We start from the raw sequence: 26771 nt of genomic DNA on the forward strand, positions 1-26771 counted from the left end.
GTCTGTTCTAGTAACTACTTTCATTTTCCATTAAATAACAATACTGGAGCATCTATTCTTATGACTATGTTGTGCCATTCCTCGATTATTCCTGCTAGAAGTTATGAATTAACAGTTGTTTGCTATGACGGTCCGGGCGGGTGTTACCAGTTGTCCAACACTGGCAGCACTGATTGGATAGAGTCAGACTGTGCAGTAACACTCATCTGGAACTTCATTGCAAACTGCTGGCAGTTCATTCAAAACTTTGACCCTTCTCCACACTGCTGTCTCCCATGCAATGAAGGGCAGCGTAAGACCAGGCTGAGCCAGTGATCGGAGGGAGGCAGCTGTCCAGCTTTGAATCTCTTCTCCTGCTCTCTCCTTCATGGCCCTGATTGAATACAGTGCATGGGAGCAAGGCAGCCTCCTTCCACCGAACAGAGCTCAGCCCACACCATAAGCTGCAGCCCAGCCTGAGGAAGGAGGCATCATTTGGGGAAAACAAGAGAGGACAGGCTATGCCAAGGACTGAGGAAAAGTGTGGCCATGGTGAAGACTGGAGAGGAGTCGGAGAAGGGTACAGTGCTGACATTTACACTAAACTGAAGTCTTCTTCAACCTGCCGCTTCAGCTATTGTGAGACTAAAACTCCCATCATGTGCTAGAAGATTGCTGCTGAGTTTACACATTGCACGTACAGGAATAAGTACAGAGCAGGACAATGCATGGATAGCAGCTGAAGCCCACTCTGCAGGGGCCAGGATCAGATAGGACTCCAATCCCTGCCTTGGATGCCGCACTCAACTGTGATCTCAGCATCTATGCTGTTAGACAAAGGACGGGGCCCCCAGTCCTGCCATCTTACTGCTCCTAATACACACCCAGGATGCAGTGCAATACAGAAGTATTACAGTATACTGTACAAGGGACTACAGGTTTGAATTCCCCAGAGGAACTAAAACAAAAATCCTAAAGCTTCAACCGCCCTTTTATAATTTCTCATATAAAAAAAAGAATATAATTGGCATCACTGCACCCCAAAATTGTAAGAAATATATTTCCTATAACAAAATTGTGTTTTTTCAGTTACCTTGCCTCCCCAAAAAATTCTAAAAATGTTCAAAAAGTCATATGTACCCCAAACAAAACCAATAAAAACTGCAGCTCACCCCGAGGGAAAAAAACAAAACGGCTCAGTTGACGGAAAAATATAAAACCTATAAGTGTCAGATTATATTAAAAAAATCGAAGTTATTTTTAAGTAGTAAAATATAACAAAAACAATGTAAATTTCATTTACTTTCACTGTACTGACCCGTGAACGCTGAAAAACTAAACCATAAAACTGGCATGCTCAACCTGCGGCCCTCCAGCTGTTGCAAAACTACAACTCCCAGCATGCCTAAACAGCCTACAGCAGGGCATTGTGGGAGTTGTAGTTTTACAACAGCTGGAGGGCCGCAGGTTGAGCATCCCTGCCACAAAACAAAGGCAGAATTTTTTTCTATTCCGCTCCACAAGTAAAGTTATTAGAGCGTCTCAAGATATGACACGAAGCATCAGATGTTGATATTGAAGCGTACAGCTCCTCCTGCAGTAGACGGCGACTCTACAGCTATGTCGAGAAGAGAATAAAGGTATGGCTCTTTCAAGCATGACGGGAAAAAGGAAAACGTTGCCAAAAACTGGCTTGGCCCTTAAGAGGTTATAAGAGTTTTCCGAGATTTAAATACTGATGACCTATCCTCAGGAACTGTGGGGGTCTGACACACAGGACCCCCCTGATAAGCTGTTTGAGAAGGCACCGACGCTCTAGCTTTTGATAGGCCAGTAATGACACCTCGTTCATCGGTCATGTGTCCTAGGAGCAGCTCGCCGCATAGAAGTGAAGGGGGCTGAGTGTCATACAATGTACGGCGCAGTGCTTGGTGAGCTGCAAGAAGGCCGCCGCGCTCACAGGAGCACCAATTTCTCCTCAAACAGCTGATCGCTGAACTGAGGATAGGTCATCAGAATAAAAATCTCGGAAAGCCCTTTTTTTCATTTTTTTTTTCTCCACGGGATCAACCTCCAGTGATCTTTTTTTTTTTTTTATCCTCACAAAGTGTTTTCATTGTAGTCTAAACTAGACTTTTAACATTTCTTCATAGCACCACTAGGGGGCAGCAGAGACATACAATTGTACTGGCATATCTGGAATATTAGGTACCAGGTTAGGCTATGTTCACAGGGATCCGGCAGGGTTCAGCAAAAACGCTTCCATTCTGATAATACAACCATCTGCATCCGTTATGAACGGATCCGGTTGTATTATCTTTAACATAGCCAAGACGGATCTGTCATGAACTCCATTGAAAGTCAATTTACTTGCATTGTGGGTCATGATGGGTCAGGATGGAAAGCAAACCGCAGCATGCTGCGGTTTGCTTTCCGGTATGAGAACGGAACAGAATGCATTTTGGTGACTCCGTTCTGTTCAGTTACGTTTTGTCCCCATTGACAATGAATGGGGACAAAACTGAAGCATTTTTTTCCGGTATTGAGACCCTATGAAGGATCTAAATACCGGAAAAGTATAGAACAGACACATACTAAACACACAATAAAGTCAATGTTCCAAATCCCTTGTTCCTTTTTTTTCATGGACCATTAGTCTGCTTAGAGTATAAATGCCTCTTAGTAAATCTGGCTCATCGTTGGCTGGCCGTGCAAATTGTAGTACGTGTGGTCGACAGGGGGTCCTGCCACCTCCGCTTCTCGTCACCTTTTCAAATTGGAGAGATGAGTATAAAACTGCAAATCAATGCGAAAATGTGGCGTGCTCCATAATGTGCAACTTGTCAACACCAGAAAGTTGGCACAAATGCAATGATACATTTCCACCATTGCGTGGTCCTGAGCGGTTTAAAAACTACAACTCCCAGCATTCCTTGACAGCACATTGGGGATAGTAGAATTGCGATGGCTCCATCTGATGAATGGAAGCCTATAGAAATGCTGATGTAGAGGCTGGGAACATATACATTAGGCACAGATACAATATTTGTACTTGATGGAAGACTACTAAAGGCAATAATGTATCTTCTGGTGTTCTTCCTATTGGCCACAAGGGGGCAGCATCCCATCACTACAGCCAGCAGATTGCAGGAGTGGGCTCCTCTGACATCTACAGCAGGAGAGCAATAATAATGTTTTAATGGATGTAGATTATTTTGTGAAGGATATTCATGTGTCTGTCCATCTGTGTATGACAGGGACCTGTCAGTGATGGCAGACGGGTCACTGTGTTGTTGAGCTGCCTGACCACCCCATATTGACACCATGTTAAAAGGCGGATTACAACACGGTCACCTGGGTTCAGGCACGCACACAGAATGCAGCACGCTCGCTCATCTCCCAGCAGGAGCGTACATTCCTATATTGACATCCTGATAATACTACAATTATGTCCTATTAGAGCAGCTCAGTATTGTAATAATAATGACGGTATAATTGTATCTATTATTGCTGATTGCATTACGGCGGGTGGGGGGGGCTGCGGAGGCGACATGATATTCCTCACTCTATTCATTGTTAAATGGCGCCTTTGTCTTCAGATGAATCTGATTATTGGCTTGCGAGCGCCCTTCTGGGAGGTTTATTACATCAAGGGCGTCATGCCTCACTGAAATCGTTCCCTTATCACGGTTGTTTATTGGCTTTGGCCTGCATCGGATACCAGCGTAGTAATCATGGCGGCACCAGTATAGATCCTTTCACCAGAAAAACTGCTTTAAAAACTTTGCACTGATTTGAGAGAATCCGGGGCACGGCTTTAACAGATGATGCTGTAAGAACACGGCATAGTAATCTGCGTTCTAGGGGATCCGAATTGTCATTTCCTATCCCCCATATGATCCGCTCGAATATTACAAAGATGTATAAGGGAAACCCATTCCTGCAGTGGCGTAATAGTATTTTCTACTGCAGGTAGGTAGTTTGTGCTCTTTGCGCCATCACTTGGGGGTACCATCCGTATTATACCGCCAGCACCCTGCTCTCACTGACGAGATATAACTCAGATACTAGCAGTTTAACCCTCCAGATACCACAGTCAATAGTGAGTGAGGCATCTTAGCACTTAGACAGAGGGAGGGGGCTCTGTCCTCCAATTGGAACCCCCATGACACAATCACCGGGTGGCAAGTTAGTGCCTCTATGATGGCAGAAGTATTGCCGTTTATATAGTACAAGCGATCAAACAATCACAGGTTTAAATCCCTTAAAGAGGCTAAAAATGTTAGAATAAAGTTTTCAAAAATTTTAAGCAAAATTAAGAATTTTCAAATTCAAAAAAAGCTTCAACCTATTTGATATTGTCATGTTTTTTTGTCATCTCCCTCCAAAAAGCTGAATTATCCCAAAACGGTATTAATAAAAATTATAGTTCGAAAATATTGCCACCATTTATGTGATTTGAGGTTCTATTCAATGCAAGCGGCTTCTATGGAGACAGTGGCAGGCAATGGCGCGAACTGTGCTGCTGCTTGGTAATAATTGTGCTCGTTGTTAGAGCATCTCTCCAGCCTTACACCACAGCCCAAGAAATGCGCAAATGACCCCAAAATCATCTGAAATCCAACACTGCAGTCAGGGCTGCAACCCCATTCAGTTCCGTGGTTTGTGGCTGCACTTGCTACTTAGGGATCTTTGGTTACCGTGTAGCCCCAGGCTAAGGGCTCCTGCACACAACCTTTGTTTTTGTCCACATCCGACCCGCATCAGATGGAGACCCATTTACTGCTCCACAGCCCCGCAAAAAACAACAGCATGTCCTTTACTTGTGCATATTATGGAGGATAGGACAGCTCTATAGAGGGCCAGACATTCCATTCTGCAAAATGCAGAACGCACACAGCCAGTATACGTGTTTTGCGGATCCTCAATTTGTGGACGGCAAAAATGGCTACAGCCGTGTACATGAGCCCTAAAGGAGACACTCAGCTGCAGCCTATAGAAAGGCCTTACCCATCAACGACGGGCACAAACCACGGGGTGAGGAAACTACACCTTTAAATCACAAATTTAGTTCTGCTACATCTGTGTGTAGAAACGCACGTCGGCCCCTGCAGCATAGATTTACAGGAGGTGCTTATGAGATCGGGGAAAACAAATCTCTTCCCAATTCGGGAAATTGCATCAATCGCAGGAACAAATGTCACTGGATGAATCATGTTCTCGACTTCCCTCCAAAGGCAGGCGCTGCTCTCCTTTATCTGCAGCGCTCGGCTCCTTCATCTCTCTCCTCCAGCCAGCATACACTGCATGGAGGCGAGACATGAAACATTTAGGATTTTTAAGGATTGGCAATGGTCTGATCGTCCATGTTACACGAGCAGTCCAGCCACCAGAGAGGAGATCATTGGGTCGCAATTTGCCATCTGTTAGGACACAGCGGGGAATTACTTACAGATTTGCTTTGCAAATTTATGTGAATAAAAGACGAAGAAAATCATTGTATTCTATGGACTTGCTAGAATGTAAATTGGGGAATTAGGTGAAATGTTTGCAGGTAAATAAAGCTTTAAGGGGTTGTCCAGGACTTCAGATATTGATGACCTATCTGTAGGATAAGTCATCAATATCAGATAGATAATCAGCTGTTTGAAGAGGTAGCGGTGCTCGTATAAGTGCCGCTTCTTCAAAATTACCTGCACATCATCTCCTTTGTAGATGCGGCTCTGTAATTACAATTGCTCGGCCCATTGAAGTGATATATTGCAATGTATCCAGTCGAGACAATCCTCGGTGAGGTAACTACATCAGCAGCACACTTCTCTCCCCTTTCCTGCTTGCTACAATGTGTCAGAGCTGGTAGAATGTATCAAACTGGAGTCCAGGTTATTAAAGCGAACCTTCTAACCTGCATTTCACTTAATAAACTATCAAAAGTACCTTATAGATCAGGGATCAGCAACCTCCGGCACTCCAGGTGTTGTGAAACTACATCTCCCATCATGCACACTTGCTTGGCTGTTCTCTGAACTTCCACAGAAGTGAAAGGAGCATGCTGGGAGTTGTAGTTTCACAACAGCTGGAGTGCCGAAGGTTGCTGATCCCTGTTATAGATCATCCTCATTGTGTTATCATACAGTCTTGTCCCGCTTTTCTGCCATGTATATGCATGAAAAAAATCGCTTTATAAAGTCCTCTTCTCCAGCTCCACAAGTCACGGTAGAAGTCAAGGGGGTAGCCCTTCCCTCACTCCGGGCTGTAACTCCCCTGCCCTAACCCCGCCTCTATGCAGTCTAATTGACACCCGGCTCAGTCGCCGGGACCGCGCCTGTACAGGCGGCGCATGCGCCGTCGGACTCAAGCGCGATCCTGTAACTGAATCGCGCATGCGCCGTCCCCGATGCCTGCCTGTCTGTTTTCAAGATAGCCATCTAAGGCATCGGGGACGGCACATGCGCGATTCAGTTACAGGATCGCGCTTGAGTCCAATGGCGCATGCGCCGCCTGTACAGGCGCGGTCCCGGCGAATTGAGCCGGGTGTCAATTAGACTGCATAGAGGCGGGGTTAGGGCAGGGGAGTTACAGCCCGGAGTGAGGGAAGGGCTACCCCCTTGACTTCTAACGTGACTTGTGGAGCTGGAGAAGAGGACTTTATAAGGCGATTTCTTTCATGCATATACATGGCAGAAAAGCGGGACAAGACTGTATGATAACACAATGAGGATGATCTATAAGGTACTGGTGATAGTTTATTAAGTAAAATGCAGGTGAAAGGTTTGCTTTAATCTCAAAGAGAATTGTCTAGACTGGATAAGATTGTAGCAAAACATCCACTGTGAGAAAATTTTAAGGGGTTTTCTGGGAGTTAGATATTGCTAAGGCTTCTTTCACATCTATGTTTTTGCTGTATCCGTCAGGGGATCAGCAACAACGCATCCATTTAATAATAGAACCGTCTACATCCCATCAGAACGGATCCAGTTGTATTATTTTCAGAATGAACAAGACGGGTCCCGTCAATAAAATCATTGTAAATCAATGGGGGGCAGATTTTTATTGTGTCTTAAAAATCAGTCTTGCTCAGTATCCCATGACGCACAAAGAGACGCTGCTTGCAGCATTTTTGTGCGCGCCATGGGAACACAACAGTATGGAATGGAGTGCACTCCAAGTTCGTTCAGTTTTGTCCCCATTTAAAATGACGGATCTAAAAACGGTTCAGCAAAGCACAGATGTGAAAGAAGCCCAACCTATCCTTGACGCCCCTCCCCTTTCTCGGTGAGCGGTTTTGGGCAGCCTCTCCATCGTCCGGCGTACTGTTGCTCAGCTCCCATTCACTTGTATGTTACCCGACATGACCACTACACAGTTCTATCTACTGTACAAATTCCGGTACCAGCAGCTGCCAGCAGTCAGACTCCCACCAATCTGATATTGATGACCTGAGGATAGGTAATCAATATCTAAGCCCAGAAAAGTCCTATCACCGCTTCTGTAGATGAAGCTGTAGGATGGAAGACAAGCAGCATAAACTTCCACAAACCACTAAGGGCCATAAACTTGGGTTCTGCATCAGTGATCGCTCCACAATGCTGCTTACGGTGACAAAATCCACTTATATACAGTGATAGAAGAGCGGGAAGAACTTGTTTACCATGATTCTCATATGTAACCATTGGCGGATTTCAGGAGTACGGCTGAAGACGCTGCACTATTACAAGCCTGAGCCGGTGACACATCCCAGATCAATCGCCGATGCTGGAATAACACCTCCCTCCTCCACTACCTGGAGGGGAAAAAGAACATTAAAAAAAAAAGGTTTGAAATGAGATTTCTGGAGGTTTGAGCTGCAGAAGATCAAAAATCCACCTCAAGCGACGACCAGAGACTGAAATAAAACCAAAACATGAATCTATTTATACCAATGATTCTATCGCCTTATTACTGGCGCAATATGAAATTCACAACTTTTTACCTGAACATGAGGAAAGTCTACATAAGTAAATCTGAAGCTTTGCCCCAGGTGCAGGAAAGCCTAGTTACACCTCTGTTTGTGGCACTGTGCAGGGGGCCACCTAGTCTTCAAAAACTGAAAAGGCGCCCCTCACCCATGCCAAATTCTCAACCTAAACCTCCCCTCAGCCCTACTGTTAAAGACATACGTGGAAAACATTACACACAACGCTACAGAACATACATGGGAATACAGCGCCTCCTGCCTCTTACATCCAGCGAGGTCTCCGTTGATGTAGACTTCTCTTTCCTCATCTTCTCCATTCAGACCAGACCGCCATGATGATTTCTTTAAGCCATCTCTTATCTCTTCAGGGTTTTACACAGACACCTTCGTTTCCTACTTTCCCATTGTCCTCTCACCTCCTGAACACCCTGGAAACCCTAATACTGGGCCCGCTGTGCTCCCCAATACTATGCTGCAGAAACAGTCACCCTGAAAATACTAGAACCATGTAGATAGTGCCCCTTCAATAATAATTGGCACACTAAAAAATAGCTCCCCAGCAAATGGGGCCCCTGACATTAATAGTGTCAACATAATGCCCCACAAAAATAATTGTGCTAAGCCTATACTGTGCCAGAGTGTCCCAACAGTAATAGTGCTCCCCAAAGTCCCACCAGTAGAAATAATTGTTTCCCCAGAGCACATAGTATTAAAGGGCTTATCCCATGAAAAATATAAAAAAATGAAAATCAGACACCATATAGCATATGATAATACTTTTCTTACAAAGTTAGAACCAGCCCTGTACCTCGAATGGATCCAGAGATCTCCCCATTCATTGCTCTGCTAGATTTAGATCATGCACACAGCTCAGGGGGCGTGTCTTCTCTGCTGCAGCTCAGGGGGCGTGTCTTCTCTGCTGTAGCTTGGGGGCGTGTCTCAGCTCTCCCTATCACAGCTCAGGAGGCAGCTAAAAGATGAAACTGAGCATGTGCGGCCTTCTCAATCAGCCGCACATGCTCTACAGTAGCTATACCAAATTTTTAATTATATGCAATTGCAAAAGTATTCAGATCCAGGTGCTGGTTTGAAAACTGTCAAATATTTTTCGTGGGATAACCCCCTTTAACAGTGCTAGTAATAATGTGCCCATACTAATAATCATAGTCCCCCAATAGCAATAATTCTCCTTATGTGTGCCCGTATAAAAATTACCCCCTTACAAAGTGTGCCAATACAAAAAATACCCCCTTTTGTGTGTCAGTACATAAATGTCCCCTTACCTTTCAGATTAGACCCCCATATCAGATCCTCAGATCAGACCCCCATCAGGCCTCCGTGTCAAGCTCCATATCAGGTCATCAGATCAGTTCCCCATATGAGACTTCAAACCAGAACCTAATATAAGACCCCCCATATCAGATTCTCAAATAAGACCAGTTCAGTTCTGGGCACCCTGGAGATAGAAAAAGTATAGAGGAGAGCAAGTAAACTCATAAAGGGCCTGGAAGATCTTTGTAATGAGCAAAGGTTGAATGAACTGAATTTGTTTAGCCTTGAAAAATGACGTCTAAGGGGGGGGACATAATTACCCTGTACAAATATATAAATGGACCATACAAAAAGTATCAAGGGAAGCTGTTCTGTGTTAAACCCCCTCAAAAAACAAGGGGACACTCCTTACGCCTGGAGAAAAAAAGATTCAGTCATAAGAGGCTACAAGCATTTCTGGAATATCCGCAGGAGCTGATCACAGCAAATACAGTAGATGCTTCAAAAAAGGTTTAGATGACTTTTTAATTCAAAATAACATTGAGGCTTTTGACAATGTATAGAAATCTTGTTCTGCACACCCTTTCCCTTTGGCCCAACCCATTTTTAAAAGGAAGATGTACATTGATCCAGGGATTGGTCCGTGCAGGATTACAGGTTGGACTTGATGGAATTTTGTCTTTTTACAACCTTAACAACTATGTAACTATATCAGATCCTCATATCAGACCCCCCATATCAGATCCTCAGTTTCTAATATCAGATCCTCGGATCAGACCCCCATATCAGATCCCCATATCAGATCCTCATATCAGATCCTCAGTTTCTAATATCAAACCCCCATATCAGATCCTAAGATCAGACCCCCATATCAGATCCTGAGTTTCTAATATCAAACCCCCATATCAGATCCTAAGATCAGATCCTCGGATCAGACCCCCATATCAGATCCTCGGATCAGACTACCATATCAGATCCTCGGATCAGACTACCATATCAGATCCTCAGATGAGACCCTCATAAGATCTCCATGTTAGACTCCCCCATATGAGACCTCCTTTAGACATGTGAAGCCCCATATCAGACCTCAGATCAGACCCCCTTTAGACCAACATGTCAAGCCCCATATCAAACATCAGATCCTCATATCAGACCTCAGATCAGACCCCAGATGAGACACCCTTTAGTCCTCCATGTTAGAACCCCCCATATCAGACCCCCTTTAGACCTCTATGTCAAGGCCCATATCAGACCCAAAATAAATAAATTAGCTTACCTCTCCTACTCTACCACTACTCATTTGGCAGTCTCTCCTGCAGTCACGTTACAATGTCGGGTCATAGTGTGCACACTACATCCTGACGCTGTACGGAGTGCAGTGCAAACCGGGAGAAAACCAAGGAGGAGGGGTGAGTAAGGATAGTGCTCACAGCGCCTCACTCCCCACTCCCTGCACCTACTGCATACTAGTGGGCACTTGCATATTGGAAGAGCTTACTATTATTCGCTTTATAAGATGCACTGTGTCTTATAAAGTGAATAATACAGTAATTGGTGGTGTACCACAGGCTTAGGGGGCCCAGTCGTAATTGGCGAGCGATGTGACCCCTATAGCTATGCCACTGTAGGTGAGGGTAAAGGCTGCTCATCTGGCTGTGTGGGGGTAGCATGCTCAATACCGTTGGTAGGCTTTCCTGAAGAGGAGGTTTTCAGATTACTTTTAAAGGTTTGGATGTTGGGGGAGAGTCTGATGTGTTGGGGTAGTGAGTTCCAGAGTACAGGGGATGCACGTCAGAAACCTTGTAGTCGATTTTGAGGAACAGATGGGAGGAGGTCCTGAGAGGATCAGAGATTATGTGTGGGGAGGTATCGGGGAAGATATGTAAGGAAGGGACACATTGTCAGCGGTCTTATATGTAGTTGTTATATTTTAACTGAATTGTCTGTGCAATGGGGAGCCAGTAAAGGGATTGGCAGAGGGGGGAGGCAGAGGAGAAATGAGGGGAGAGGTGGATTAACCTGGCAACAGAGTTGAGAATAGATTGGAGGGCAGTAAGAGTGCTGAATGGAAGACAGAGGAGGATGATGCAGTAGTCCAGGTGGGAGGTGATGAGGGCATGCACAAGCATTTTAGTTGACTCAGGGGTGAGGAAGAAGCAAATACGAGAGATGTTCTTGCAAGTGGAGGTGAGGGTTTGGATGTGTTGCTTAAAGGACAGGCAGAGACTGGAGAAAGTGTTGTGCTATGAACTGCAATGGACAGGTCAGGTAGGGGGCTGAATGACATGGGAGAAAGACAATTCAGATTTCGCCATGTTGAGTATTAGGAAGCAAACTGAGAAGAATGAAGATATTGCCGACAGACATGCAGGGATTCTGTATAGCAGGGAAGTGACATCTGGGCCAGAGAGGTAGATTTGAGTGTTGTCAGCATAGAGGTGGCGTTGGAAGCCATGGGACTATATAAGTTATCTTAGGCCGAATGTATAAATTAAAAAAAGTAATAGACCCAGTACAGAGCCTTGAGGGACACCAACAGACGTGATGAGGCGGTGGTCTATGAACGGGAAACTCTAAAGCAGGGGCGTTGCTAGAGTCTGAAGAAATCCGGGGCACGAGCCCACGTGAAGCCACGCCCCCACCCCATGAAGCCATGCCCTCATCACCATCGGGGGGAGGGCTTCACAGTAGTTATTAACCCCTTTCAGCAGTCCCCCCTTCAGTGAATGAGGGACTGCTGAATGGGGTTAATAACTACAGTGAAGGGCCTAGTCGTTTGGGCAACCCCACAGATCATCCATAACAGTGCCATCCACAGATCCCCCATAAGTGCCATCCACAGATCCCCTATAAGTGCCATCCACAGATCCCCCATAAGTGCCATCCACAGATCCCCCATAAGTGCCATCCACAGATCATCCATAACAGTGCCATCCACAGATCCCTCATAAGTGCCATCCACAGATCCCTCATAAGTGCCATCCACAGATCCCCCCCATAAGTGCCATCCACAGATCATCCATAACAGTGCCATCCACAGATCCCCCCATAAGTGCCATCCACAGATCCCCCCATAAGTGCCATCCACAGATCCCCCCATAAGTGCCATCCACAGATCCCCCCATATGTGCCATCCACAGATCCCCCCATAAGTGCCATCCACAGATCCCCCCATAACCCATAAGTGCCATCCACAGATCCCCCCATAAGTGCCATCCACAGATCATCCATAACAGTGCCATCCACAGATCCCCCCATAAGTGCCATCCACAGATCCCCCCATAAGTGCCATCCACAGATCCCCCCCATAAGTGCCATCCACAGATCCCCCCATAAGTGCCATCCACAGATCCCCCCATATGTGCCATCCACAGATCCCCCCATATGTGCCATCCACAGATCCCCCCATAAGTGCCATCCACAGATCCCCCCATAAGTGCCATCCACAGATCCCCCCATAAGTGCCATCCACAGATCCCCCCATAAGTGCCATCCACAGATCCCCCCATAAGTGCCATCCACAGATCCCCCCATAAGTGCCATCCACAGATCCCCCCATAAGTGCCATCCACAGATCCCCCCATAAGTGCTATCCACAGATCCCCCCATAACCCATAAGTGCCATCCACAGATCCCCCCATAAGTGCCATCCACAGATCCCCCCATATGTGCCATCCACAGATCCCCCCATATGTGCCATCCACAGATCCCCCCATAAGTGCCATCCACAGATCCCCCCATAAGTGCCATCCACAGATCCCCCCATAAGTGCCATCCACAGATCCCCCCATATGTGCCATCCACAGATCCCCTCCCCGCCCAGCGCCGCCTCCTAGCTAATTTATTCACTTCACTTGCCTCTGTGTAATCTCGCACAGGCGCACTGGCAGAGGCATCGTCGAACGAGGTACGCTGGAAGACGGCGCATGCGCACTTCGCTCGACGATGCCTCTGCCAGTGCGCCTGTGCGAGATTACACAGAGGCAAGTGAAGTGAATAAATTAGCTAGGAGGCGGCGCCGCGGGCTCCTGCCGGCCCTGCATTCGGGGCACTGGTAAAAACATCCGGGGCTCCAGCCCCAAATGTTTTGACCTAATGACGCCCCTGCTCTAAAGGTTCTGTTGGTGAGGTATGAGGAGGCCAGGGTTATGGTCAGGAGAGGGCCAGGTCTGTGATGCCGATGGAAGAGGGTTTGTAATAGGAGAGTGTGCTCACCAGTATCAAAGGTCAAGAAAGAGGAGAACAAAGTAATGTAGAAGACAGAGGACAGGTCATAGAGGAGGTGGAGCACAGAGTAATGTAGAAGACAGAGGACAGGTCATAGAGGAGGTGGAGCACAGAGTAATGTAGAAGACAGAGGACAGGTCATAGAGGAGGTGGAGCACAGAGTAATGTAGAAGACAGAGGACAGGTCATAGAGGAGGTGGAGCACAGAGTAATGTAGAAGACAGAGGACAGGTCATAGAGGAGGTGGAGCACAGAGTAATGTAGAAGACAGAGGACAGGTCATAGAGGAGGTGGAGCACAGAGTAATGTAGAAGACAGAGGACAGGTCATAGAGGAGGTGGAGCACAGAGTAATGTAGAAGACAGAGGACAGGTCATAGAGGAGGTGGAGCACAGAGTAATGTAGAAGACAGAGGACAGGTCATAGAGGAGGTGGAGCACAGAGTAATGTAGAAGACAGAGGACAGGTCATAGAGGAGGTGGAGCACAGAGTAATGTAGAAGACAGAGGACAGGTCATAGGAGGTGGAGCACAGAGTAATGTAGAAGACAGAGGACAGGTCATAGAGGAGGTGGAGCAGAGAGTAATGTAGAAGACAGAGGACAGGTCATAGAGGAGGTGGAGCACAGAGTAATGTAGAAGACAGAGGACAGGTCATAGGAGGTGGAGCACAGAGTAATGTAGAAGACAGAGGACAGGTCATAGAGGAGGTGGAGCACAGAGTAATGTAGAAGACAGAGGACAGGTCATAGAGGAGGTGGAGCACAGAGTAATGTAGAAGACAGAGGACAGGTCAAGGAGGAGGAGAATACAGTAATGTAGATGGCCGTGTACAGGTCCAGGAGGAGGAGAATACAGTAATGTAGAATGGCCGTGTACAGGTCCAGGAGGAGGAGAATACAGTAATGTAGATGGCCGTGTACAGGTCCAGGAGGAGGAGAATACAGTAATGTAGATGGCCGTGTACAGGTCCAGGAGGAGGAGAATACAGTAATGTAGATGGCCGTGAACAGGTCAAGGAGGAGGAGAATACAGTAATGTAGATGGCCGTGTATAGGTCCAGGAGGAGGAGAATTCAGTAATGTAGATGGCCGTGTATAGGTCCAGGAGGAGGAGAATACAGTAATGTAGAATGGCCGTGTACAGGTCCAGGAGGAGGAGAATACAGTAATGTAGATGGCCGTGTACAGGTCCAGGAGGAGGAGAATACAGTAATGTAGATGGCCGTGTATAGGTCCAGGAGGAGGAGAATTCAGTAATGTAGATGGCCGTGTATACAGTAGGTCCAGGAGGAGGAGAATACAGTAATGTAGATGGCCGTGTATAGGTCCAGGAGGAGGAGAATTCAGTAATGTAGATGGCCGTGTATAGGTCCAGGAGGAGGAGAATTCAGTAATGTAGATGGCCATGTACAGGTCCAGGAGGAGGAGAATACAGTAATGTAGATGGCCATGTACAGGTCCAGGAGGAGGAGGAGGACAGAATAATGGAGAAGGCCGAGGAAAGGTCTAGAATGAGGACCGCAGAGTAATGTAGAAGGCAGAGGACAGGTCAAGAAGGAGGAGAATAGAGTAATGATGCTTAGCTTTGGCAGCTAGCAGATCGTTAGCGACTTTGGTTAGGGCAGTTTCAGTGGAATGATTGTGTCTGAAGCCAGATTGTAGCGGATCAAAGAGTGAGTGGGATGAGGGGTGGGAGGACAGTTCGAGGTGGACATGTTCTTCTAGAAGTTTTGATGCGAATGGGAATAGTGAGATGGGGTGATAGCTGGATGAGGAGGATGGATCTGGTGATGGCTTCTTGAGTATGGGCGTGATGGTTGCAAATACTTTTCTTTTTACTAGTTTCTTTATTTGTAAAATTGTTATACATTTGCCTTAGTTATGCAAGTAACCAGATCTTAATGCCATGACTTGATTATTATACAGGGTGCCCCATAAGTAAATTTCTATTCATTTTCTGTTAAATGTTGGTTTCTTCTCATCGGTGCATGAGAAGTGGACAGTAGGAATCAAAATAACAGCAAGGAGCATATGTAACACCATGAGGTGACCACCCCTTTAAACTTTTTTATTAACCGGTCTGTATGGGGAGCAAAATCACGTGGTGCCACTCTGTCTCCCATTCTCCATCCTCAGCATTTGTTTGACACCATGAATGGGTTAAAAGGTATTTAATGGATATATATGAAATGATCTGTATTATGACCCATACATGATATATTTTTTGGGGTCCCATGTATCAGGAAAATGTAACCTTCTATTCTTGACTCATTTGCCCATGCCCCTGAGAGTAGTACCACCTGTAGAACCCAGCTGGTGGCCCTAAGCAGAGGGGAAAGGTATGTACCAAGGCACCAGAGCAAAAGATGCAAGGAACAGAGAGATGAAACGATACAATATCAATAGTGAACCAGTACCTAGTCACAGCCTCATTCCTGACAGCCCTAGGTCTGGGGGATGGGCAGCTCTATGTGGGGGGGCCCTTTATTTAGTTTCTTACACCCCAGTTACACCGTGTAATAGTAGAAAATCCATATTAACAAGAATCACTGCTAATTATCCTTAATTAGATAGACAATCAGTTCTGTACTTTTGAAGTTGGACGCTTGTGCGGAGAAAAACGCAATCCGCCCCAATCGCAGTGGAGAAATATTATAACGTGACATTTTCTTCCTATGTGAAGCTTTCAGAAATAATCCTGGAAATTGCAGCAGATTTTAAATGAGCTCTGGAGCATTGTGTGGGCCTGGGTACCTTCGATAAGAGGGTCTCCCCGCTGCCTCCGGCTCTTGTACCTGGGCTCAAGCTGTGGGGGCGCGGACCAGAACCGTTCTGATTACTGTGCATTATGGAAACGTTGTAACAAAAGAAACAAAAAGAACACAATGTCCAGCACTTCTAATCAGCACTACAGAGGGATCCTGCCATAAGAGGGATCCTGGGGGCCCAAGAATAGAACCCTTATGTAACTGAACACCTATGGGCTTGCTGTTGCCAATCTGCCGAGAACATTCAACGACGTACCGTAATAATGAGAAAACTAGAAGCTGGTGTCACCAAAGAGATGAAAATAATTCATAATTCCTGACATCACAATTGTAGTCCATCAATTACTTTGCTTCCAAATACCCCTTGAGAAGTGATGTTTTGGACACTGGCCCATTTGGGTGTCACAACGCCCTCCGTGGTGCCGAAAATCCTCTCTGAGATGACACTGGAGGCTGGGCAAGACAGTATTAAGAGGGCGTGCTGTGCCAGTTCGGGCCACTGATCTAGAAATCCATGGGGTCAGGGAACTGGGTATAAGACAGAGACTGGCCCCAGTGTAGTTATCCCTTTCACATATGCTGGCGGCAAGCCGCGTATACAGTGTTTCCTACTAATAACGTAATTTGTCCTCCCTTTCTGGCAGAGGAAAACATTCCCCCATTTTGCCTTGGTAGCTAGTGTCTAAAAGCATGGCTATCCTAATCTGTATGCAGTGAGCTAGTTGTGGCTATATAAATCAGTATGTAATGAGCTCCCTCTAGTGGTGGTTGTGTAAAACTGTATAAAGTCAGCTCCCTCTAGTGGTGGCTGTCTAAAACTGTATGTAGTGAGCTCCCTCTAGTGGTGGCTGTATAAATATGTATGCAGTAAACTCCCTCTAGTGGAGGCTGTATATATTCAAATACAGTGAGCTTCCCCTAGTGGTGACTGTATGTATAAAAAGCTCACGGCCTAAACGGGTGAAAATGCTCCAAACCCAGACACTGTAGCGTGTATATCACTTAATAATTAACCTACTTAAAACTTAACTTTTATATTGGTTATTTTCTAAAATAAGTCCCACTAAATTATTGTAGATGACTGCATTTGATTTATCTGGCAAACAAGCAAGTGTTCAAAGGTACAAGGCACCACATTCAACACACAATGATGGTTTTTGAAAAAGACACTGAGTTTTTGTCACCACTCACGGTTTGATGTATATGTCATTCAGGCTGATGTGGAGGCTTTAAGTCCTAGGCAGGTGGGCATATTCGATGAAAGAAATCCTTTTGGATCCCTGGACCTTGTTTGCTACTTCGTCCGCTGTAAATAGGGTCCAAGAAGGTTTGTTAATATTCCTGCCCCTCTTTGTAAAGACGAAACAGGGTATTGGGAGATATATCCCTAATAATCTATTTGGCCCTGCCTAAAAGCAGAGAGGTCTCCCGCCTATATGCGGAAGAATCAGCCCCTAAGGAGCGACCCCACTTATCGATGGCTGACCCTGGTAATCTCACCCTATATTGGTACCTCCCAGTGCCTGTATAGCCAGATATTCCGTCTATTCCCGACGCGTTTCCTCTTACAAGATATACTGTCAGATTCATCAGGGGATGAAAAAGATTTAGGTACAGCTCAATAGCCGTTAGCCAAATCGCTATATCTGATGCTCCAACTGATTAGATGCAGTCCAGAGCAATGTCTGAAACTTGCTCCCTAATATACCCAATAAAATGAAACTAATTTGGTACATGTGTCGCTTACATTTTCCTGGCGTGCGTTCCATCTTGCCAAAGCGGAACCGGAAGCTTATCGCTCGGCGCATGCGCCGGTATGCGTCGGTATCCACCGTGGAACGCATTGACGTCACTAAGGTGCGCCCGAAAGAGCGACCAGCGGAAATACGTATGCAGATTTATCCACGGTGGAACGCATACTACTGCGCAGGCGCCTAGGGACATATTCGGCGATTGCGTACACAATATAAATAAGGTCATATATGACTCCCCCGCGCTTGCGCTCAGGGAGTATTTGTTCTGCCAATAGTTATGGTTTAATGCAAGTTAAAATAAGAGTATTAGGCAGGATATTCAATGTCTCCTTACATATTTATATTTCTACTATATAGGGTATAATCTAGGATTTTCTCCATAATTAATCTACTATATAATATAATCTATAGTTTCCCCACAGTGTAATTAACCCCTTAAGGACTCAGCCCTATTTCACCTTCAGGACCAGGCCATTTTTTGCAAATCTGACCAGTGTCACTTTAAGTGCTGATAACTTTTAAACGCTTTGACTTATCCAGGCCATTCTGAGATTGTTTTTTCGTCACATATTGTACTTCATGACACTGGTAAAATGAAGTAAAAAAAATTCATTTTTATTTATAAAAAAAATACCAAATTTACCAAAAAGTTTCAATTTCTCTACTTCTATAATACATAGTAATATCTCCAAAAATAGTTATTACTTTACATTCCCCATATGTCTACTTCATGTTTGGATCATTTTTGGAATGACATTTTATTTTATGGGGATGTTACAAGGCTTAGAAGTTTAGAAGCAAATCTTGAAATTTTTCCGAAATTTTCAAAAACCCAATTTTTAGAGACCAGTTCAGGTCTGAAGTCACTTTTTGCGAGGCTTACATAATAGAAACCACCCAAAAATGACCCCATTCTATAAACTACACCACTCAAGGTATTTAAAACTGATTTTACAAACTTTGTTAACCCTTTAGGTGTTCCACAAGAATTAATGGAAAATAGAGATACAATTTCAAAATTTCCCTTTTTTGGCAGATTTTCCATTTTAATAATTTTTTTCCAGTTACAAAGCAAGGGTTAACAGCCAAACCAAACTCAATATTTATGGCCCCGATTCTGTAGTTTACAGAAACACCCCATATGTGGTCGTAAACTACTGTACGGGCACACGGCAGGGCGCAGAGTGAAAGGTGCGCCATACGGTTTTTGGAAGGCAAATTTTGCTGGACTGGTTTAGTTACACCATGTCCCATTTGAAGCCCCCCTGATGCACCCCTAGAGTAGAAACTCCATAAAAGTGACCCCATCTAAGAAACTACACCCCTCAAGGTATTCAAAACAGATTTTACAAACGTCGTTAACCCTTTAGGTGTTCCACAAGAGTTATTGGCAAATGGAGATGAAATTTCAGAATTTAAATTTTTTTGCAAAATTTCCATTTTAATCCATTTTTCCCAGTAACAAAGCAAGGGTTAACAGCCAAACAAAACTCAATATTTATGGCCCTGATTCTGTAGTTTACAGAAACACCCGATATGTGGTCGTGAACAGCTGTACGGGCACACGGCAGGGCGCAGAAGGAAAGGAATGCCATACGGGTTTTGGAAGGCAGATTTTGCTGGACTGTTTTTTTTTGACACCATGTCCCATTTGAAGCCCCCCTGATGCACCCCTAGAGAAGAAACTCCAAAAAATTGGCCCCATTTTAGAAACTACGGGATAGGGTGGCAGTATTGTTGGTACTAGTTTAGGGTACATATGATTTTTGGTTGCTCTATATTACACTTTTTGTGAGGCAAGATAACAAGAAATAGCTGTTTTGGCACCGTTTTTATTTTTTGTTATTTACAACATTCATCTGACAGGTTATATCATGTGGTATTTTTATAGACCAGGTGGTCACGGATGCGGCGATACCTAATATGTATACTTTTTTTTATTTATGTAAGTTTTACACAATGATTTCTTTTTTGAAGCAAAAAAAATCATGTTTTAGTGTTTCCATAGTCTAAGAGCCATAGTTTTTTCAGTTTTTGGGCGATTACCTTGGGTAGGGTATGATTTTTGCAGGATGAGATGACGGTTTTATTGGCAATATTTTGGGGTGCATATGACTTTTTGATCGCCTGCTATTACACTTTTGTGATGTAAGGTGACAAAAAATTGTTTATTTAGCACAGTTTTTATTTTAATTTTTTTACAGTGTTCATCTGAGGGGTTAGGTCATATGATATTTTTATAGAGCCGGTCGATACGGACGCGGCGATACCTAATATGTATACTTTTTTTATTTATGTAAGTTTTACACAATAATATCATTTTTGAAACAAAAAAAAAAATCATGTTTTAGTGTCTCCATATTCTGAGAGCCATAGTTTTTTCAGTTTTTGGGCGATTATTTTAGGTAGGGTCTTATTTTTTGCGGGATGAGATGACGGTTTAATTGGTACTATTTTGGGGTGCATATGACTTTTTCATCGCTTACTATTACACTTTTTGTGATGTAAGATGACAAAAAATGGTTTATTTAGCACAGTTTTTATTTTTTACGGTGTTCAACTGAGGGGTTAGGTCATGTGATATTTTTATAGAGCCGGTCGATACGAACGCGGCGATATCAAATATGTTAACTTTTTTTTTATTTATGTAAGTTTTACACAATAATAGCTTTTTTAAAACAAAAAAAAATGATGTTTTAGTGTCTTCCATATTCTGTGCCATAGTTTTTTTATTTTTTGGGCGATTGTCTCAGGTAGGGGCTCATTTTTTGCGGAATGAGGTGACGGTTAGATTGGTACTATAGTGATACTGAGCAAGTCTTACTATGTTTCCGAAGCACTTAGACAATTGGATGACAGACAGGTGTATGAGAAATTGTGTACTGATCCCACTTGGAAAATCCAAAATATTCTGCGCAGTTTTTTACATACATACGTAGAGAAAAATGTAGTACCACGCCAGCAGGCAGAAAAACTGCTTCCGATTTTTCCGAGACGGCCCACCTGGTATTTTTTGCCTAAAATACACAAGTCACTGACCCAGCCCCCTGGGCGACCTATTGTCTCCGGGACTGGGTCAGTGACCGAACCGGTGTCCAGGTACATAGACTGGCTGTTGAGACCTATCGTTAAGATGATACCCTCACATTTGAGGGACACGTCGGACCTCCTCCGGTCACTGACCGATATTCAGTGGCAGGAGGAGTTCCGACTCGTGTCCCTCGATGTGGAGAGTCTCTATACCCGGATCCCTCAGGATAAGGGCATTGAGGCAGTGATGGAAGTCCTACAGAACACAGATAGAAGTGAGGACTTCAAGATGTTCATCACGGAAGGCCTGAAACTAATTCTCACTAACAATGCCTTTATGTTCGGAGATTCCTGGTATAAACAAAGGGTCGGTACCGCGATGGGGACCCCAGTGGCGTGTACTTTTGCCAATCTGTACCTGGCCCGGTTCGAAGACCGTTTTGTGTACTCGAGTTTTAATCCATTTCTGAAATATATGCATGCCTATTACAGATTCGTGGATGATGTTTTCATCATATGGTCCAGCGACGAGGCACATTTCCGGGCTTTCGTGGATTACTTGAATACACAGAATGACATGAACATGCGATTTACTTACCAGTTTGGGGGCAATAAAATCGAGTTTCTGGATGTAGTGGTATCAGTGGTGGAGGGGGAGTTGGTGACGGAAGGTTTTCGCAAGCCGACCGCCGCCAACTCCCTCCTCCATTTCTCCAGCTATCACCCAAGCACAGTAAAACAATCAGTGCCATATGGCCAATTCAGAAGACTTGCACGTATAAATACCACCTCAATGAGTTATGATAAACAGGCGCAGGATCTGCGCGCTAGGCTGAGACGTAGAGGGTATCCCCCAGACTTGTTGAATCAAGCTATGACAAAAGCGTCACAAGTACATCAGACAGAAGTAAGGGAGGGTAAACCCTCAATAAAAGGGCCCCCACCCTTCGCCTTTTCCTTTAAATTCAGTCCTATGGCCGATAAGATAAAACAGGTCATAAAGAAAAATTGGAGTATCCTAGTGAGGGACGATTCCCTAAAACAATTGAAAGATATGAAACCAGTGATAGCGTTTAGAAGATGCCATACTATACGCGATCAAGTGGTAACTAGCCATTTCAGGAAAAAACGTCTCACATGGCTGTCTGAACAGAGACCAAAAGGGAATAGGAGTTGCAGAAACTGTTCCTTCTGCAGCTTCAATTCCCAACTACAAGCGATCTCTTTTGCAGGGATAGAACATAGGGTTTTTCCACTTATTACCTGCCGCAGCAAATTTGTGGTTTATATAATTTTATGTAGATGCGGACGCTTCTACATCGGAAAAACTATCCGCTGCTTATTTGAAAGATTCCGCGAACACCTAAACTCCTTAAAAACAGGAAAGGGTGTTCCGCGGTTAATAGATCATGTGAATAAGGCACATAGTGGAAATCCCAATGTGCTGACTTTTGCTGGCCTTGAAGTAGTTAACCGCACTGAAAGAGGTGGTGACAGAGAAAGGGAGCTTCTGAGAAGAGAAACTATATGGATCCTACGCACGGATGCATTGGGTCCGCTGGGACTAAATGAAAAAATAGATATGAGCGTATTTTTGTAATGAACCACTCTTGCTTATTGTATTTTCGTATTTTGATTTGTTCTTATTGGTTTATGTATGTTCACATATGCACCTTACATCATTGAAGAGGTCCCGCCTGACTGTAATCCCTGCCCTCCCTCTTGAGAGGCCAGGTGTTGATTACTTAGTAATTAAGCATATTACTGTGATGATGCGGCTTCCTGTGCACTATAAGAAGGTGCCGTGACCTCTTCAGTGTTGGAAAGCCAGAAGAAGCGCATACACGCGCGAAACGGCTGTTGCTTATTTGCTGCTGTATCTGCAACCCTTGCACCCCCCTCCTGCCATGGAATAAAGTTACCTGCCTATCAACGGTGAGTGCCGCTCGTTTTGTTTTCTTTTTCTTTTTATCACGTTAGATTGGTACTATTTTGATGGGCAAACGCCTTTTTGATCTCTTGCTGTTGTACTTTTTGTGATGTAAGGTGACAAAAAATGGTTTATTTAGCACAGTTTTTATTTTTTACGGTGTTCATCTGAGGGGTTAGGTCATGTGATAGGTTTATAGAGCCGGTCGATACGGACGCGGCGATACCTAATATGTATACTTATTTTTTTTCCCCTATATTTTACCAATTTTTTTAAACTTTATTTGGGGAAAATGACGTTTTTGTTTATTTTTACTTGAAGCTTTAAATTTTTTTGGGGGGGGGAAACGTAATTTTTTCTACTTTTTTATTCACTTTTTTTTTGTCCCACTTTGGGACTTGAACCGGAAAGACTGTGATCGGTAGTGTGATTACACACCACCAATCACAGTCCGAGCATTTGGGAGAGGCGGTGCTGGCCGTGGTGCTGATGGCTGCTGTCCAGGGTGCTGATTGGTGCTGGAGAGAGGCGGGAGATTCAAACTCCCGATGCTCCTCTCTCCCCTCCTCTTCCTGTTTCAGCACCTGCACAGTCCAGCACCGTCCTCACCAGGCTCCTGCGATCCCCCCCGTCGGCACCCATCACCCTCCTGCACCCATCACCCTCCAGGTAGGTTAGGGTCAGTGAGGGAGAGGCACCGTTAGGCCACAAGAGGGGGATACGGAAGGACACCACCACTCAGTGCGACACTTGCCCCGATCATCCGGGCCTCTGCGTTATCGATTGCTTCAGGGAGTATCACACTTCCATAGAGTATTAAATTTTTATAATCTCCAACAGTCCCCTAGAGAACATAAAAAACTATGGCTCTTAGACTTAGGAGACACGGAAACAATTTTTTTTTCCCAAAAAATATTAGTTTTAGTGCAGGCATCCTCAAACTGCGGCCCTCCAGATGTTGTAAAACTATAACTCCCAGCATGCCCAGACAACCTACAGCCAGCAGCAAGGCATGGTGGGAATTGTAGTTTTACAACATCTGGAGGGCCGCAGTTTTAGGATGCCTGCTTAGTGTCTCCATTTTTTTGTCACCTAACATCAGAAAAAGTGTAATAGCGAGCAAACAAAATGTCATATGCACCGCCAATTAGTGCCAATAAAACCGCCATCTCATCCCGCAAAAAATGAGCCCCTACATTAGATAGTCGCCAAACAAAAAAATATATAATTCAGCTCCCAGGCTATGGAGATACTAAAAGAATTTTTTTGGGTTCCTAAAATGATAATGCAGTCTAAAATCTAAATAAATTCTAAAATGTAGACATATTAGGTATCGCCGCGTTCGTAAGAATCTGCCCTATAAAAATAACATTTGACCAAACCCCTTGTATGAACAGCGTTAAAAATATTAAATAAAAACTGTGCCAAAACACCAATTTTTGGGCAAAATTTCCATTTGAATCCTTTTTTTCCGGTAATAAAGCAAGGGTTAACAGCCAAACAAAACTCAATATTTATGGCCCTGATTCTGTAGTTTGCAGAAACACCCCATATGTGGTCGTAAATGGCTATATAGCCACACGGCAGGGCATAGAACGAAGGGAACGCCATACGGTTTCTGGAGGGCAGATTTTGATGGACTGGTTTATTTACACCATGTCCCATTAGAAGCCCCCCCTGATGTAGCCTAGACTAGAAACTCCAAAAAAGTGACCCCCATCTAAGAAACTACACCCCTCAAGGTATTCAAAAGTTACTTTACAAACTTTGTTAACCCTTTAGGTGTTCCACAAAACTAAATAGTGAATGTAGAAACAATTTTAGAATTACATTTTTTATTACCTTGCCTCAAAAAAGTGTAATATAGAGCAACCAAAAATCATATTTACCCCTAAAATAGTCCCAAAACAACAACCACCTTATCCCGTAGTTTCCTAGATGGGGTCACTTTTATGGAGTTTCTACTCTAGGGGTGCATCAGGGGGCTTGATAGGGTACATGGTGTAAATAAACCAGTCCAGCAAAATCTGCCTTCCAAAAACCATATGGCGTTCCCCTTCTTCTATGTCCTTCCGTTTAGCCAAATAGTAGTTTACGACCACATATGGGGTGTTTCTGCAAACTACAGAATCAGGGCAACCCATTTTGAGTTTTGTTTGGCTGTTAACCTATTTTTTTCAGTAATAAAGTAAGGGTTAAAATGGAAAATTTTCCAAAAAATTGAAATTTCTAAATTGTTTCTCCATCTGCCATTAACTCTTGTGGAACACCTAAAGGGTTAACAAAGTTTGTAAACCCAGTTTTGAATAACTTGAGGGGTGTACTTTCTTAGATGGAGTCACTTTTTTGAAATTTCGATTCTAGGGGTGCAAGGGGGGGGGGGCGGCTTGAAATGGGACATGGTATAAACAAAACCAGTCCTGCAAAATCTGCCTTGCAAAACCCATATGGCGTTCCCCTCCTTCTATGTGCTCCCGTTTGGCCAAACAGTAGTTTACGACCACATATGGGGTGTTTCTGCAAACTACAGAATCAGGGCAACCCATATTGAGTTTTGTTTGGCTGTTAACCCTTCCTTTATTGCTGGAAAAAATGGGTTAAAATGGAAAATTGTCCAAAAAATTGAAATTTCTAAATGGTTTCTCCATCTGCCATTAACTCTTGTGGAACACCTAAAGGGTTAACAAAGTTTGTAAACCCAGTTTTGAGTACCTTGAGGGGTGTACTTTCTTAGATGGAGTCACTTTTTTGAAATTTCTATTGGTGTTCCCCTCCTTCTATGTCCTCCCGTTTGGCCAAACAGTAGTTTACGACCACATATGGGGTGTTTCTGCAAACTACAGAATCAGGGAAACTCATTTTGAGTTTTGTTTGGCTGTTAACCTTTGTTTTTTTCCAGGAAAAAATTGATTATATTGGAAAAATTTTAAAAAAATCAAAATTCTTAAAATTTATGTCCATTTGCCATGAAGTCTTGTGGAGGACCTAAAGGGTTAACAAAGTTTGTAAAAACAGTTTTGAAAACCTTGAGGGGTGTAGTTTCTAGAATGGGTGGTTTCTATTATGTAAGCCTCACAAAGTGACTTCAAACCTGAACTGGTCCATAAAAAGTGGGATTTTGAAGATTTCGGAAAAATTTCAAAATTTGCTTCTAAACTTCTAAGCCTTGTAACATCCCCAAAAAATAAAATTATCATTCCCAAAATGCTACAAACATGAAGTAGACATATGGGGAATGTAAAGTCATCACAATTTTTGGGGGTATTATTATGTATTACAGAAGTAGAGAAACTGAAACTTTGACATTTGCTAATTTTTCCAAATTTTTGGTAAATATGGTATTTTTTATGCAAAAAAATTAACTTTTTGGACCCAATTTTAGCAGTGTCATGAAGTACAATATGTGACGAAAAAACAGTCTCAGAATGGCCTGGATAAGTCAAAGCGTTTTAAAGTTATCAGCACTTAAAGTGACACTGGTCAGATTTGCAAAAAATGGCCAAGTCCTTAAAGGGACACTGACAGGGCCAAAAAGCATATTTAGGTATATATATGACCGTACAGGTCTTATAAAGTGTATTAGAATCATCTAAGTATCCCCCCTGTCCACCTTATAACTACAGTAATCTGAAGTTTTATAACCTGCTTGAACTAATATACCTAAATATGCTTTTTGGCCCTGTCAGTGTCCCTTTAAGGTGAAATAGGGCTGAGTCCTTAAGGGGTTAAGCAGACTGTGATTGTCTATTGCTGTGACTTAGATGAAGATCAGATCACATTTTATGACCAATTTGTGCAGAAATCCATATTATTCCAAAGGGTTCACATACTTTTTCTTGCAACTGTTTATAAA

The sequence above is a fragment of the Bufo bufo genome, chromosome 10 (genome assembly GCF_905171765.1).
Source record: "Bufo bufo chromosome 10, aBufBuf1.1, whole genome shotgun sequence".
In the NCBI taxonomy this organism is placed as follows: Eukaryota; Metazoa; Chordata; class Amphibia; order Anura; family Bufonidae; genus Bufo; species Bufo bufo.